Raw genomic sequence first — 12,096 nt, forward strand, 5'->3', positions numbered from 1 at the left:
TAAGTTTAATAACAATTCCATTGAAACCTATGATGAAATTGATAATCCAAGTGATGTACATATCAGTTAACTTCATATAATTTTTTTGCAAGACACACATGGATAACACAGTTATAAAAACATGTAACACATGTACACAAAATGTTGATATAATTTCAGTGACAGCGGTTCATCCTTCCTGGAGAATCTGTTTGGTGACTGGGTGCAGAGGGGTACTGTGGTCAGACTGGACATCCGACACTGGCTGCACCGCTGGGATGCTGTTGTCATCAAACAGAGCCACGCCAAGTATGGGGTGTTCATGAGTGCCTTGGCAGGTGCGGTGCTCGCCTACAACAAGGCGGACATGATGCTCCTAGTCCAGGCGGTCAGGAGTGGCAACCAAGAGCTGTACGCCAGGTATTCGGACGAGGAGATGATGGCGTTCCTCAAGCCTCACCAGGTCAGGTTGTATGTCAGGCGCATTACCCGTGGGGTTGTGGTAAGTGTGATATTGATCCATGTTTGAATTTCATGAATAAGAAGCAAACATACTTGCTTATTTGTCAATATGGATTCAACTGTACTGGACTAAGGTGTCACTCAGATCTAGTTTTGAAAATACATGTAAGATCATTAGGAGTAACGACTGATTTAACACTGACGGCCCGCTGGCCTGTGCCTTTCCCTTCACCATATTTAACCCTCTGTTTGTCCTCGTTGTTTCTGTGAGTGTTCCAGGTGTGCAGACTCTACCTGTGTCATGCTGTTTCCTTTGTTTTGCCTTTGCTATCTTTTGTCTTTGTCATTTGGATTTGGTGCAGACGTTTTGCCCATTTGTTTGTTTGATAATTGCACCATATGGGAAAATAAAGCCAGTTGTTATTGGTAAAACCTACTCCGTCCATCAATTGTGTTACACTCATTCTAGTTGTGACAACACTCAAAGCTGAGAATATATATGTTACAGGAGACCGCTTTGGTGATTGAGTCCATCATTGCCGAGTTCAGGGGACCAGCAGGCCTTGACATTGACGGAATCCACCTGTTCAAGTCGACAGAGGCAGTTGATGCTCACTGGGCAACTGCAAGCAAGCATCTCAGTTGCATGCAGGTGGGTTAATGTCTTTGCAGTCATCGTGTGTCATTATAAAACCATTCAAACTTGTATGGCAAAATTTCAAAGGACACCAGAATAAATAAGGAACTTGCAATTCGTTGTGCTTTACAGGATCCCCCTGGCATACAGCTGTATGTTTCTGTGAAGGTGGTGGTGCTGAATGGCGTTCGGCTGAACAAGCACAGGTGCCGGCGAGGCAGTAACTCTTTGGAGGGGTTGCACGCACACCTGTACAATGCCATTCCTTCACAGAGATGTGGGATTATGCCATTCCAAGTGAGTAATTAAAAAAAAAAAAAAAAAAAATTCGATATAGCGTAGTTTCAATGATGCATTTTATTTCACAGCTTTAGTCATCGCTTCTAAGCATATACAATAACAGTCAAAATGGTCATGTGTTTCAGGTATACCTGATGGCCTTTGCTGTGCAGTGGAACAACCGCATGGCATCACTCCGGGTTGCTGGTGGTCAGGGTCAGCAGACGTCGTGCATGGACGTGCGACAGATCCAGCGCATCAATCAGCAGGCCGAGGTTATCTTCGGCAAGGATCACGTCCTGGAGCCCAACTTTGCTGCTCCAATGCCCGTCCCTGATGCGTACGAGCACCCAGACGAGGAGGAGCTCCTTGGCGTGGAGTATGCCATGTGCCAGTCCACCAGCTTCACTGCTAGGGACTACTATGTCCAGAAAGGTACAGTACTTAATCACACACTTACGCAAGGTTATCCTTAGTTATCCATAGTTTTTCATGCATATTCTAGCAATGACGACAAACATGGTATAAAGTTAAGTTTTAAAAGCAAAGAAGCAAAGAAACCGTGCATATTATTGAATGAATCCACAAGTGGTTGTTGTAACTACGCAGACACATTTGTGATTAGTACAATTACATATTTGCAGTTGAGGAAGAGCAGTCTCGTGAGGAGTCGGAGTCGGAGTCGGTTGAACAGGAACAAGGTGAAGATGAGGAGATGGCAGACGAGGGTCTTGGCATGTCTGCAGAGTCAGAGGAGGATCCTATCGACAGCGTCTGTAGGAAGCATGCCATCCTAACCCAGGCAGAACAGGTGGAGGAGGAGGATAGTCCTGCTCTGCAAGATGTGCTCATGAGCCAGAGACATCTGCATCTGCCAGGAATAGAGGAAGTGGAGACACTGGCCTTGCTGCTTCTAGAACTGGCAGACGACAGCGACCTCCACCTAGTGCCAGCCGACCTCAGGCAGAAGATCACCACCGCCGCCAGCTCTCTTCACGAGCATGACAAGACCGCCGCCCTATTCGTCAAACAGTATGAGTCCAGGTGGGGCTACACCTTGTTTGGTCGGTGCCTTGTTTGAGTCAGTGTTTCAAAGTGTTTTAGCAAGTAGAGCAATACAGTCAGCCTATTTATTTATATTGTAGTTAAAAATGCACTTTGTAGTTTAATTAAAGAATGTTCTTGTCTTTTTTTATTATTTATATTGTAGTTAAAAATGCACTTTGTAGTATTTTTTTATACAAACATGTTCTGGTCTATGTCCAATATCCGGTCCAATCTAACCTCTGTTTCAATCTAACACAATTCATTTACATACCCTTTATTGTTAGTTTATGTTCAATTAATCGGTGTTTTTGTCATGCGTGTCCTCGTGCCGTTTTTTTGTGTGCATGTCCTTGTGATGTTTGTATGTCTTTGTCAGCTCCATGTTTAACTAAATGTTTGTAAATGTTTGTCTCTCGTCATCTCACTCATGGCCTGTACCTTGACGTGGTGAGTGGGCTTTCAACTAAACAGGTCTGCCTACTTGTGTTTGTGTGTCATAAAAATAATATATCTGTGCCCCATACATGGAATCTGAGTGCATATGTAGTAAATGGAAAAATGTGCATGTTGAAACCTTTACATTGGGTTCTTTGTAAATTTTGAATGCATTTTCGTTTCACAAAATGCACTGTTCTCATGTCTTATTCAGTAACTGTTGGTGACCATCTGCGGCATTTTAGCAACCACACTCTTGCAGTTCGTTGGGACGAAACACATTCTAGTTAAAGAATAAAACTGTAATGCTATTTGGTAATTTGTGAATAACATGTTTAAGTAATAATATAAATAAAAGTATTATACAAGTATTTCAAGTATTTTGGAGTCTCTGTATGCTTGGGTTTCAGAAAAAAAGAGGAGGGTGGGACATGTCAAAAATGATTGTAGGTCAAACACCTAGAGTATAAGCTTTTGCAAATGTTACTGCAAATGTTACTTTTACCAACACCCAGTTTATTAATTATGGGCTGCATGGTAAGTAGGATGGTGGGGCATATCTCATGTCACACATCATAACACGAGGTGCAAGCATTCAGAAATGGTATGGTTTGTATGATCAGTTTCCCCTTATAAAGGGGAAATACACTATGGTATTTTTTGGTCAAAGCAATGCATCAATGGTGATCAAGTATTATAGACTACAATTTAATCTGACTCCAATAAGATGAGTAGGTTGACCTCGAATGTAGTTTATCAACTAATGACACGTGAGTAAGGCTAAGAAGGGCTACGGAGGAAAGAGATATGAATGGTGGTTTATTTAACAGTTACCAATAACCTTAAATGTAACCAAGTAAACCAAATGAAAGAAATCAAGTTACATAGGTTAAAACCAGATAAAACAGAGAAGTTGTCTTTGTGTCTTCTCCCAGACTCTGAAGTGTCAATATGCATTGCTAATTAGATTGTGCTGACTGCACCCCCTGGGTGGTCATTACAATGAGTCGTGTGAATGGCTCAGATGTCTTCCAGACAAAGTGAGAGTGCATTAAATACATTCTTACACCCTTTATAGTTCAGGCCAAAAATGTAATAATTGTACACTTTTCCACCTAAATATATAAATCTCATCAATCTACATCAACTCAAACTATACAAATAATGCAAACAACATTCAGCAGCCAAGTGGATTTCAATCAATTCTTATACATGACATTTCTGTAAATAGAACTTCAGGCCAGTGAACACCAGGGGGCATCCTTCTTTCTGATCATTTTTGATCCGATCCCAGGTTGAGCAATAGGGACTTGGGGGGGTCATGGGCCATTCCCAGGCAAATGCTCCTCCAAGTCCCTATCCGATCCTCAACCGACCAATGGTTATGCGCCGTTTAGTAAAGTTGATGCAGTGGTTATGCGCCGTTTAGTAAAAATGATCTCTAACCCACCAATCATTATGCGAGGAATTTCAAACGTCATCTAATTTATACGGCTCCGGCGGCCACTATCGGTGAATCTCATTTACGACGTCCCTGTTACTCAGGTAAGTTTCATCCTCTTCATCCTTTGCTAGTTAGACATTTGTTAGGCATGTATAAAGCTGTGCCGATTTTGTCAAAAGATAAAATATTGTCTGGAAATCAGCAACTGACCATACCATCGTTTGCGGGATTTGGCTTGTTAATGTGTAATGACAACGTATTGACAACCTGTCAGTAGGCTAGCTGGCTAGCGCTAACAGCTAACGGGTCCCATAAAAAGTGTACCCACACACTTAGAACAACGCTTTCTTAAAGGAATAATCCATAATACGTTGCAATTATTTTGAGTTGGGGGCTATCAACAAAGTTTTCTGTCATGGTTCATCCGCCCCCCCAAGCCGTGTCATCCGCCCCCCTCCCCGCCACCAGTGTGCTGAACGAGTGGGGCCAGTTCTTGACGACAGTGGTGGTGGCAGCTGAGTCCGAGGGGTGCTACGCGCGCATGGCGAGAGGTCTCATTGCCCGGTTTCGACGTGCCAATGCTCCTGCGCCAAAAGTCTTGCAGACAACTGCTGTCGGTAAGTTTAATAACAATTCCATTGAAACCTATGATGAAATTGATAATCCAAGTGATGTACATATCAGTTAACTTCATATAATTTTTTTGCAAGACACACATGGATAACACAGTTATAAAAACATGTAACACATGTACACAAAATGTTGATATAATTTCAGTGACAGCGGTTCATCCTTCCTGGAGAATCTGTTTGGTGACTGGGTGCAGAGGGGTACTGTGGTCAGACTGGACATCCGACACTGGCTGCACCGCTGGGATGCTGTTGTCATCAAACAGAGCCACGCCAAGTATGGGGTGTTCATGAGTGCCTTGGCAGGTGCGGTGCTCGCCTACAACAAGGCGGACATGATGCTCCTAGTCCAGGCGGTCAGGAGTGGCAACCAAGAGCTGTACGCCAGGTATTCGGACGAGGAGATGATGGCGTTCCTCAAGCCTCACCAGGTCAGGTTGTATGTCAGGCGCATTACCCGTGGGGTTGTGGTAAGTGTGATATTGATCCATGTTTGAATTTCATGAATAAGAAGCAAACATACTTGCTTATTTGTCAATATGGATTCAACTGTACTGGACTAAGGTGTCACTCAGATCTAGTTTTGAAAATACATGTAAGATCATTAGGAGTAACGACTGATTTAACACTGACGGCCCGCTGGCCTGTGCCTTTCCCTTCACCATATTTAACCCTCTGTTTGTCCTCGTTGTTTCTGTGAGTGTTCCAGGTGTGCAGACTCTACCTGTGTCATGCTGTTTCCTTTGTTTTGCCTTTGCTATCTTTTGTCTTTGTCATTTGGATTTGGTGCAGACGTTTTGCCCATTTGTTTGTTTGATAATTGCACCATATGGGAAAATAAAGCCAGTTGTTATTGGTAAAACCTACTCCGTCCATCAATTGTGTTACACTCATTCTAGTTGTGACAACACTCAAAGCTGAGAATATATATGTTACAGGAGACCGCTTTGGTGATTGAGTCCATCATTGCCGAGTTCAGGGGACCAGCAGGCCTTGACATTGACGGAATCCACCTGTTCAAGTCGACAGAGGCAGTTGATGCTCACTGGGCAACTGCAAGCAAGCATCTCAGTTGCATGCAGGTGGGTTAATGTCTTTGCAGTCATCGTGTGTCATTATAAAACCATTCAAACTTGTATGGCAAAATTTCAAAGGACACCAGAATAAATAAGGAACTTGCAATTCGTTGTGCTTTACAGGATCCCCCTGGCATACAGCTGTATGTTTCTGTGAAGGTGGTGGTGCTGAATGGCGTTCGGCTGAACAAGCACAGGTGCCGGCGAGGCAGTAACTCTTTGGAGGGGTTGCACGCACACCTGTACAATGCCATTCCTTCACAGAGATGTGGGATTATGCCATTCCAAGTGAGTAATTAAAAAAAAAAAAAAAAAAAATTCGATATAGCGTAGTTTCAATGATGCATTTTATTTCACAGCTTTAGTCATCGCTTCTAAGCATATACAATAACAGTCAAAATGGTCATGTGTTTCAGGTATACCTGATGGCCTTTGCTGTGCAGTGGAACAACCGCATGGCATCACTCCGGGTTGCTGGTGGTCAGGGTCAGCAGACGTCGTGCATGGACGTGCGACAGATCCAGCGCATCAATCAGCAGGCCGAGGTTATCTTCGGCAAGGATCACGTCCTGGAGCCCAACTTTGCTGCTCCAATGCCCGTCCCTGATGCGTACGAGCACCCAGACGAGGAGGAGCTCCTTGGCGTGGAGTATGCCATGTGCCAGTCCACCAGCTTCACTGCTAGGGACTACTATGTCCAGAAAGGTACAGTACTTAATCACACACTTACGCAAGGTTATCCTTAGTTATCCATAGTTTTTCATGCATATTCTAGCAATGACGACAAACATGGTATAAAGTTAAGTTTTAAAAGCAAAGAAGCAAAGAAACCGTGCATATTATTGAATGAATCCACAAGTGGTTGTTGTAACTACGCAGACACATTTGTGATTAGTACAATTACATATTTGCAGTTGAGGAAGAGCAGTCTCGTGAGGAGTCGGAGTCGGAGTCGGTTGAACAGGAACAAGGTGAAGATGAGGAGATGGCAGACGAGGGTCTTGGCATGTCTGCAGAGTCAGAGGAGGATCCTATCGACAGCGTCTGTAGGAAGCATGCCATCCTAACCCAGGCAGAACAGGTGGAGGAGGAGGATAGTCCTGCTCTGCAAGATGTGCTCATGAGCCAGAGACATCTGCATCTGCCAGGAATAGAGGAAGTGGAGACACTGGCCTTGCTGCTTCTAGAACTGGCAGACGACAGCGACCTCCACCTAGTGCCAGCCGACCTCAGGCAGAAGATCACCACCGCCGCCAGCTCTCTTCACGAGCATGACAAGACCGCCGCCCTATTCGTCAAACAGTATGAGTCCAGGTGGGGCTACACCTTGTTTGGTCGGTGCCTTGTTTGAGTCAGTGTTTCAAAGTGTTTTAGCAAGTAGAGCAATACAGTCAGCCTATTTATTTATATTGTAGTTAAAAATGCACTTTGTAGTTTAATTAAAGAATGTTCTTGTCTTTTTTTATTATTTATATTGTAGTTAAAAATGCACTTTGTAGTATTTTTTTATACAAACATGTTCTGGTCTATGTCCAATATCCGGTCCAATCTAACCTCTGTTTCAATCTAACACAATTCATTTACATACCCTTTATTGTTAGTTTATGTTCAATTAATCGGTGTTTTTGTCATGCGTGTCCTCGTGCCGTTTTTTTGTGTGCATGTCCTTGTGATGTTTGTATGTCTTTGTCAGCTCCATGTTTAACTAAATGTTTGTAAATGTTTGTCTCTCGTCATCTCACTCATGGCCTGTACCTTGACGTGGTGAGTGGGCTTTCAACTAAACAGGTCTGCCTACTTGTGTTTGTGTGTCATAAAAATAATATATCTGTGCCCCATACATGGAATCTGAGTGCATATGTAGTAAATGGAAAAATGTGCATGTTGAAACCTTTACATTGGGTTCTTTGTAAATTTTGAATGCATTTTCGTTTCACAAAATGCACTGTTCTCATGTCTTATTCAGTAACTGTTGGTGACCATCTGCGGCATTTTAGCAACCACACTCTTGCAGTTCGTTGGGACGAAACACATTCTAGTTAAAGAATAAAACTAATGCTATTTGGTAATTTGTGAATAACATGTTTAAGTAATAATATAAATAAAAGTATTATACAAGTATTTCAAGTATTTTGGAGTCTCTGTATGCTTGGGTTTCAGAAAAAAAGAGGAGGGTGGGACATGTCAAAAATGATTGTAGGTCAAACACCTAGAGTATAAGCTTTTGCAAATGTTACTGCAAATGTTACTTTTACCAACACCCAGTTTATTAATTATGGGCTGCATGGTAAGTAGGATGGTGGGGCATATCTCATGTCACACATCATAACACGAGGTGCAAGCATTCAGAAATGGTATGGTTTGTATGATCAGTTTCCCCTTATAAAGGGGAAATACACTATGGTATTTTTTGGTCAAAGCAATGCATCAATGGTGATCAAGTATTATAGACTACAATTTAATCTGACTCCAATAAGATTAGTAGGTTGACCTCGAATGTAGTTTATCAACTAATAACACGTGAGTAAGGCTAAGAAGGGCTACGGAGGAAAGAGATATGAATGGTGGTTTATTTAACAGTTACCAATAACCTTAAATGTAACCAAGTAAACCAAATGAAAGAAATCAAGTTACATAGGTTAAAACCAGATAAAACAGAGAAGTTGTCTTTGTGTCTTCTCCCAGACTCTGAAGTGTCAATATGCATTGCTAATTAGATTGTGCTGACTGCACCCCCTGGGTGGTCATTACAATGAGTCGTGTGAATGGCTCAAATGTCTTCCAGACAAAGTGAGAGTGCATTAAATACATTCTTACACCCTTTATAGTTCAGGCCAAAAATGTTATAATTGTACACTTTTCCACCTAAATATATAAATCTCATCAATCTACATACCTGTTTATACCTGTTTATACTGTTCATACAGCATTCCATTTTTATATTTATTCTGCTATCTACCCTATTGTTACTGTTAATACATATATACTGCTAGACTGCATTGCCTATACAGCTCATATGCTGATACACTGTTCATACTGTAACCTATTTATTCTGCTTATAATGCTACTGCTATTCATTTACTGCTTACACTGCACTACTATACTATACTGCACTACTTATTGCTCACATACTGCACTACTTGTATATACTGTTCATTGCACTTTCTGCTTTTTGCACTTCTGGTTAGACGCTAACTGCATTTCGTTGTCTCTGTACTTGTACTCTGCACAATGACAATAAAGTTGAATCTAATCTAATCTAATCATCTACATCAACTCAAACTATGCAAATAATGCAAACAACATTCAGCAGCCAAGTGGATTTCAATCAATTCTTATACATGACATTTCTGTAAATAGAACTTCAGGCCAGTGAACACCAGGGGGCATCCTTCTTTCTGATCAATTTTCATCCGATCCCAGGTTGAGCAATAGGGACTTGGGGGGGTCATGGGCCATTCCCAGGCAAATGCTCCTCCAAGTCCCTATCCGATCCTCAACCGACCAATGGTTATGCGCCGTTTAGTAAAGTTGATGCAGTGGTTATGCGCCGTTTAGTAAAAATGATCTCTAACCCACCAATCATTATGCGAGGAATTTCAAACGTCATCTAATTTATACGGCTCCGGCGGCCACTATCGGTGAATCTCATTTACGACGTCCCTGTTACTCAGGTAAGTTTCATCCTCTTCATCCTTTGCTAGTTAGACATTTGTTAGGCATGTATAAAGCTGTGCCGATTTTGTCAAAAGATAAAATATTGTCTGGAAATCAGCAACTGACCATACCATCGTTTGCGGGATTTGGCTTGTTAATGTGTAATGACAACGTATTGACAACCTGTCAGTAGGCTAGCTGGCTAGCGCTAACAGCTAACGGGTCCCATAAAAAGTGTACCCACACACTTAGAACAACGCTTTCTTAAAGGAATAATCCATAATACGTTGCAATTATTTTGAGTTGGGGGCTATCAACAAAGTTTTCTGTCATGGTTCATCCGCCCCCCCAAGCCGTGTCATCCGCCCCCCTCCCCGCCACCAGTGTGCTGAACGAGTGGGGCCAGTTCTTGACGACAGTGGTGGTGGCAGCTGAGTCCGAGGGGTGCTACGCGCGCATGGCGAGAGGTCTCATTGCCCGGTTTCGACGTGCCAATGCTCCTGCGCCAAAAGTCTTGCAGACAACTGCTGTCGGTAAGTTTAATAACAATTCCATTGAAACCTATGATGAAATTGATAATCCAAGTGATGTACATATCAGTTAACTTCATATAATTTTTTTGCAAGACACACATGGATAACACAGTTATAAAAACATGTAACACATGTACACAAAATGTTGATATAATTTCAGTGACAGCGGTTCATCCTTCCTGGAGAATCTGTTTGGTGACTGGGTGCAGAGGGGTACTGTGGTCAGACTGGACATCCGACACTGGCTGCACCGCTGGGATGCTGTTGTCATCAAACAGAGCCACGCCAAGTATGGGGTGTTCATGAGTGCCTTGGCAGGTGCGGTGCTCGCCTACAACAAGGCGGACATGATGCTCCTAGTCCAGGCGGTCAGGAGTGGCAACCAAGAGCTGTACGCCAGGTATTCGGACGAGGAGATGATGGCGTTCCTCAAGCCTCACCAGGTCAGGTTGTATGTCAGGCGCATTACCCGTGGGGTTGTGGTAAGTGTGATATTGATCCATGTTTGAATTTCATGAATAAGAAGCAAACATACTTGCTTATTTGTCAATATGGATTCAACTGTACTGGACTAAGGTGTCACTCAGATCTAGTTTTGAAAATACATGTAAGATCATTAGGAGTAACGACTGATTTAACACTGACGGCCCGCTGGCCTGTGCCTTTCCCTTCACCATATTTAACCCTCTGTTTGTCCTCGTTGTTTCTGTGAGTGTTCCAGGTGTGCAGACTCTACCTGTGTCATGCTGTTTCCTTTGTTTTGCCTTTGCTATCTTTTGTCTTTGTCATTTGGATTTGGTGCAGACGTTTTGCCCATTTGTTTGTTTGATAATTGCACCATATGGGAAAATAAAGCCAGTTGTTATTGGTAAAACCTACTCCGTCCATCAATTGTGTTACACTCATTCTAGTTGTGACAACACTCAAAGCTGAGAATATATATGTTACAGGAGACCGCTTTGGTGATTGAGTCCATCATTGCCGAGTTCAGGGGACCAGCAGGCCTTGACATTGACGGAATCCACCTGTTCAAGTCGACAGAGGCAGTTGATGCTCACTGGGCAACTGCAAGCAAGCATCTCAGTTGCATGCAGGTGGGTTAATGTCTTTGCAGTCATCGTGTGTCATTATAAAACCATTCAAACTTGTATGGCAAAATTTCAAAGGACACCAGAATAAATAAGGAACTTGCAATTCGTTGTGCTTTACAGGATCCCCCTGGCATACAGCTGTATGTTTCTGTGAAGGTGGTGGTGCTGAATGGCGTTCGGCTGAACAAGCACAGGTGCCGGCGAGGCAGTAACTCTTTGGAGGGGTTGCACGCACACCTGTACAATGCCATTCCTTCACAGAGATGTGGGATTATGCCATTCCAAGTGAGTAATTAAAAAAAAAAAAAAAAAAAATTCGATATAGCGTAGTTTCAATGATGCATTTTATTTCACAGCTTTAGTCATCGCTTCTAAGCATATACAATAACAGTCAAAATGGTCATGTGTTTCAGGTATACCTGATGGCCTTTGCTGTGCAGTGGAACAACCGCATGGCATCACTCCGGGTTGCTGGTGGTCAGGGTCAGCAGACGTCGTGCATGGACGTGCGACAGATCCAGCGCATCAATCAGCAGGCCGAGGTTATCTTCGGCAAGGATCACGTCCTGGAGCCCAACTTTGCTGCTCCAATGCCCGTCCCTGATGCGTACGAGCACCCAGACGAGGAGGAGCTCCTTGGCGTGGAGTATGCCATGTGCCAGTCCACCAGCTTCACTGCTAGGGACTACTATGTCCAGAAAGGTACAGTACTTAATCACACACTTACGCAAGGTTATCCTTAGTTATCCATAGTTTTTCATGCATATTCTAGCAATGACGACAAACATGGTATAAAGTTAAGTTTTAAAAGCAAAGAAGCAAAGAAA

This window comes from Argentina silus (genome assembly GCF_951799395.1).
Source record: "Argentina silus genome assembly, contig: scaffold_70, whole genome shotgun sequence".
Classification (NCBI taxonomy): domain Eukaryota; kingdom Metazoa; phylum Chordata; class Actinopteri; order Argentiniformes; family Argentinidae; genus Argentina; species Argentina silus.